Source organism: Rhagoletis pomonella, unplaced genomic scaffold (assembly GCF_013731165.1).
Source record: "Rhagoletis pomonella isolate Grant_MI unplaced genomic scaffold, Rhpom_1.0 Rhpom_scaffold_00088, whole genome shotgun sequence".
In the NCBI taxonomy this organism is placed as follows: domain Eukaryota; kingdom Metazoa; phylum Arthropoda; class Insecta; order Diptera; family Tephritidae; genus Rhagoletis; species Rhagoletis pomonella.
Genome location: NW_023458642.1, coordinates 164,659 through 170,945, shown reverse-complemented (window position 1 = coordinate 170,945; position 6,287 = coordinate 164,659). Strand labels below are relative to the sequence as shown.

General features: G+C 39.0%; 1 pseudogene; it reads right to left on the bottom strand.

Annotated features, from left to right (window-relative positions):
* Positions 1-254: 254 nt before the first annotated feature.
* On the bottom strand, positions 255-1,041 carry LOC118749922 (annotated as a pseudogene).
* Between the last annotated feature and the right edge of the window lie 5,246 nt (positions 1,042-6,287).

Here is a 6,287-nt window from a genome sequence, read left to right as displayed (position 1 = left end):
AATTTAAAAATGGCAGGTGTATGATTTATCCCACATTTAGCCTACTGTCATCGTAAAAAAAGCAAGATGTAATTATCTACCAAACTTAAAAACTTTTTGCAACAGTTGACAGATAAGTAGCATGCCTTTCCTTGTTTAATATACCTTGCTCATGATCAAATTCACTAAAATACTCAGTAGTTCAATACTCAACATCAGTGCGTCGTAATGTTATTTCATAATAGTGGGTATATGTTGTCCGCGAGGTTTCCTGCCTAGTGTGTGCCACGAGTGGGGTTATAGCACTGTATTATCTTTCCCTTGGAAGGACCTCCATCGATACTATATATATTGCTTGCAGCAGTTCCTACATATATATCCGTTTCTAAAATGTTTGCTACTACGCAGTGTAATGCTTCCGCAAAAACGACATTTGAAAGCTGTATACCAGTAAGTATCTCATATATTTTGCATGTACGATCCAGTGAAACTGTCATCATATGCCCTCGTATGCCACCAATCCAATGTGCACGTCTGTTACAGGAAGACCATAATCAGTGAAAGTATACACTGGTGCTTGATTGTCGTCATCTCGTGCATACACAGTCGTCAAGTTCCACACCATGACAGATCCATCTTGGCCAGCTGTAACAAAATGCGAGTCCTCGTCAAAACGTATACAGTTGATAGGTTGAAAATGCTTTGAAATTATGTTCCGCATGCTTCCCGGCGACAAGTGCCAAATGTAGATGTTTTCCTGAATTGCTGCCACAAGATAAAGAGTATCAGAAGAAAGTGACATTGCGTTGGCCCGACCAGGCAACACGAAGCCTACATGGGTCACTTGCCGTTGTGAATTAAAAGACCAAACGTGCAGAAGAGGCTTGGTGCTATTTGCAGCTACGACATAGTGGCCCCTCAATAAATAAATAATGCGTTGTTGAACGACGCCACCCCCCTTGTACACCAAAAATAGGTTCCTTTTCTGTAGTCCCACACAGTAATAGATGCTCGAGACTCATTGGAATCACTGGTAGAAAGTACCTCTATTAATTCCGCCATTGATATTTTTTTAACTGTGTTTAGGTCCGCTACCTAAATATATTGCACCTGCCTAATCCGCGTTTTGTCACTTGATGTAAGAGCACACAAACACATATATAAGTTACGGCTATCTTTCCAGCCCCTAACAATAAGCCCCACTGTACGGTACCTTATTGGAGGGGAAACTTAACGAAAGTTACTGTGGGGTGGGCTACATCCCTTTTCGTTTGTTAGCACTTTTTCACTTCGTAGAAGACCGTCTTGAAGGAGAGATCTCAACTATCACACCTCGTTTGCATCACATCTGAGTTTTTCAACTGCCTCAACCGATCGCCACATTTTTCCACATTGATCACAATAACATCACGTTCGTCCACATCTACGAGAACCTGAGTTTTCGCACCATAACCAACGTGCCACAAGAGCTACATCAAGCGTTTTTTTTCTGTGGTTTGCTACACAAGCAGCTTTTTATTGGTTCATCGCTTAACCGGCTGTTCAACAAATCAACGTTTTGTTTTGCATTACAGCATCACGTTTGCATCACAGCACCACTAGTGTCAGCAACACAATTTTTAACAAACTAGCACATCGCACTACACGGCATATAACAACACATTAAGGTACGTGGTTGAATTTCATTGCACTTGTGTATGTACAAATCGTCAAAACAAAAAAAACTGTGTAGATATACATATATTGAAAAAAAAAGCGCGTGATTATTAACACTCAGTGCCTTATATTTTTATACCCGAGCGCACTTGTGCACAAGGGTATATTAATTTTGTTCATATAACGGTTGTTTGTAACAGCCAAAACGAATCGAGATAGATATAGACAAATGTATACATAAATGATCAGGATGAAAAAAGAAATCGATTAAGCCATGTCTGTCTGTCCGTCCGTCTGTCCGTCTGTCCGTCCGTCCGTGTACACGATAACTCGAGCAAAAATTGAGATATCTAAACGAAATTTGGTATGTAGGTTTCCCTTAATCCAAGGTAGGTTGGTATTGAAAATAGGCGAAATCGGACTTTAACCACGCCCACTTCCCATATAACGGTAATTTCCAGAAATACGAAAACTGCGATATTTTAGTAACTACTGAAGATAATTCACTCAAAATTGATATTTACAATAATTTTTAGACGAAATATAAGAATATTATAAATTTTTGGAAAATGGGCGTAGCCACGCCCACTTATGGTTACATGTGTATATCTTGGTAACCGTTGCACCAATTTCTTCCAAACTTGGCACAGTTGTTGGCCTTCGCACAACATACCAAACGGCCGAAAATTTTTAAAATCGCTCAATAACTACGCCTACTTCCCATATAACGGTAATTTCCAGAAATACGAAAACTGGGATATTTTAGTAACTACTCGAGATTATTCACTCAAAATTGATATTTACAATAAGTTTTAGACGAAAAATAAGAATATTATAAATTTTTGGAAAATGGGCGTAGCCACGCCCTCTTATGGTTACATGTGTATATCTTGGTAACCGCTGCACCAATTTCTTCCAAACTTGGCACGGTTGTTGGCCTTCGCACAGCATACCAAATGGGCGAAAATTTTTAAAATCGCTCAATAACCACGCCTACTTCCCATATAACGGTAATTTTCAGAAATACGAAAACTGGGATATTTTAGTAACTACTCGAGATTATTCACTCAAAATTGATATTTACAATAAGTTTTAGACGAAAAATAAGAATATTATAAATTTTTGGAAAATGGGCGTAGCCACGCCCTCTTATGGTTACATGTGTATATCTTGGTAACCGCTGCACCAATTTCTTCCAAACTTGGCACGGTTGTGGGCCTTCGCACAGCATACCAAATGGGCGAAAATTTTTAAAATCGCTCAATAACCACGCCTACTTCCCATATAACGGTAATTTTCAGAAATACGAAAACTGCGATATTTTAGTAACTACTGGAGATTATTCACTCAAGATTGATATTTACAATAATTTTTAGACGAAAAATAAAAATATTATAGAGTTTTGGAAAATGGGCGTAGCCACGCCCACTTATGGTTACATGTGTATATCTTGGTAACTGCTGCACCAATTTCTTCCAAACTTGGCACAGTTGTTGGCCTTTGTACAGCATAAACAATCGCCGAAACTTTTTAAAATCGGACAATAACCACGCCCACATCCCATATAACGGTAATTTACAGAAATACAAAATCTTCGATAAATCAGTAAATATTGAAGCTAATTTATTCAAAATTGATGCTTGCAGCAATTCTTTACCAAGAAATACGTTTATGGTAAAATTTTGGAAAATGGGCGTGGCACCGCCCACTTATGATCACATATAAGTATATCGGTAACCGTTCTACCAATTTGTACCAAATTCGTTGTGGTTATTGTGCTTGCCACATATAAGCAAAACGTTGAAAATTATTGAAATCGGACTAAAATAACGGCCGCTTCTCATATAACGGTAAATTTCAGAAATGCTTGAAACTTCAATATTTCGAAATTGAAGGACGCTAATTTACTCAAAATTGATACACCCCGGCTTACCATCTAGCGGAAGGTTTCGGAAAGGTGAAAAAACATATATTTAATACTTGCGCCGGGTATTTAATGTTCGGCTCCGCCCGAACTTAGACTTTCTTACTTGTTTTAATAAAAAATAGAACACTTTTCACGTTTATTGGGGTATCGGCTATCATTAACGAATTGCGCGATCGTCCATTTTGATTCTTGATACGGGGTTGTTTGTGTAAAAATACCAGTCGCGTTTACCGAAGCACAAGATTGATAAAATTTATTCTTTTCTTGCAAAGCACAGAATTTAGTTTTTTCTCATTTTACTGGCTTTCATTTTTATTTCATTTTATTAATCGCGTAACTTCAAGTTTTTTTGCCAAACTCCTTTGGTTTCTATTCACAATGCACTTGTCGATTAGTAGTGGCGCGTTTGTACATATTGCTGATCACTTCTTAGTCACTGGGTTGTTTCCCCCATTTATTTGTTGGTTGCATAAAAACACAGCCGCGCTTGAATAGACACAATTTTTTCATCGGAAATTTTAAATAAATTGCATATTGTGAATTTCAATTATTTACACACGTATATCACATTTTTTGGTTGAGTTGGGTGGCGAGTGACTTGCACATTTTTTGTATATACGCACATATACATATGTAATTACGTATTCGACAGTCTTACTTGGCTGCAAAATAAATAAATCGTTATTTAAATATACAAGTTATCCTTTGTTGTTCTCATAAGAACTAGGCTTATTTCGGGCTAAGCGTTTTTTAGTGGTAATATTGGTCCACAAATCGGCGATTCATACAAACAAATCTTTTGTCTTGCGTCCACTTCAGTTGCCTTTGGTCAAAAATGGATACCTTTATTCGTCAGGCAGATTCGGTAGCAGAATTCGAATCTAACTACAATACTATGCAGCCATCAGAGCACACAAAGCACTCCTTAGCTTTCCAAAAGGATGAACTAAAGGCTCTGTGGGAAAAGGTAAAGGGGTCTTATGATGAACTTTGCGCATCAAAAGAGCTCGAAACCAAAGACCTGACATCGGTTAAATAGAAGTATAAAAGCACCTACTTCAGTTTTTTGCGGTGCCAAGCAGCAATGGCTGATCTTTCAGAGCAACTCGCAAAGACTGAAAAGGAAAGCGAATACAAGTCAGGTCGCCAGCTTAATATTCATCTCCCTCTTTGTGACACAGACGTTTTTAAAAGAGATTATCTTTCGTGGCCATCGTTTATATATTCTAAATAAGCGCCTTACCCCAGTTGAGAAGCTGTATCACCTCCGGCAAAAGACTCAAGGGGAGGCCAAGTAAATAGTGCAGAGATCCCCATTAACCAACGATGGCTTTGGTGCAGCCTGGAAAAAACTTTGTGACAGGTACGAAAATAAACGTATCCTGGTCAATGCTCAATTAAAGTTATTATTATTTAAGTTAATTAAAGGTATTATTATTTAAGTTAAACGCAGTTGAGAGTGAATGCGGTAGCTCCATCAAGAAACTGCAACTTGACATTAATAATTGCATCTCGTCGCTTCAGTGTCATCAGATTGATGTTTCAAATTGGGATGCAATATTCACATATTTGTGTTCGACAAAACTGCCAGAAACGACACTGGCACTATGGGAGCAAACCATAGAAAATAAAACTGAGATTTCCCAATGGGTAGATATGGATAAATTTCAAACACTGGAAACCGTCACAGGTCTTAGGGGAGATATAGCTTCGAAACCTAAACCACCAGCTCTCGGACTTCTGCAGAGACACCTGCAAAAAAGTTTGGCGCCCTTCAAGCCAGTGTAGCAAAGGCAACATGCAAAATGTGTAACAGCAATGCGCACAAGCTATCAAAGTGCGACAGGTTTTTGCGTCTAAAGCCGACGGAGCGAGTAGATTACGTGAAGAGCATTCGCAGTTGCTTGAATTGTCTATCTGCTGGGCACACAGTCTCAAGATGTACCAGCTCATTTAACTGCAGCACTTGTCCTTCAAGACATCACAAGTTGTTCCATATGCCAATTCAGCCAAAAGCAACAACTGATCCATCGGGTAACGTAGAATCTACTCCAAACCAGGCTCAATCAAGACGCGAATCTGAAAAAGGAAACATCAAATCGGTTACAAATGTAAATTCTTGTTACGCAAATACAAGTAAAGGAGTTCTATTGGGAACAGCATGGGTTAGAATACACTACAATGGTGTAAATTTTACGGCTAGAGCGCTTATAGATTCTGGTTCTGAGTGCTCGTTCATTACTGAGAGACTCAAACGGTGAATCAACCTGCCATCAAAACGCTTGCATGCCCAAGTTTCGGGCATCAATAACTCACCATCTCCGAAGGTAAACGAAGCGTGCACCATTCAATTGCGGTCGCCCACAGACCCGTTGATAAGCATAGATGCTGTTGTACTGGTGTTACCAAAACTAACAGGGGATCTGCCGACTTGCCAAGTAAGCGCCATGACTCGGCAAGCATTCCCTGACTTAGTCCTGGCAGATAAAAGGTTCTTCATTAATGAACCAGTTGATCTCGTCCTCGGAGGAGACATATATCCCCAGATAATTTTAGGCGGCATAAAAAAGAACGTATTAAAAACGCTTCTCGCCCAAGAAACCGTGTTCGGATGGATTTTAACTGGCTGTGCGGAAGCATCGAGTCCAGCTAAAAATATCGTGTCCTTGCTTGTTCACAGAAACTACAATGTTGTCGCAAATATTTCGTTATTTAAAGCATTTAT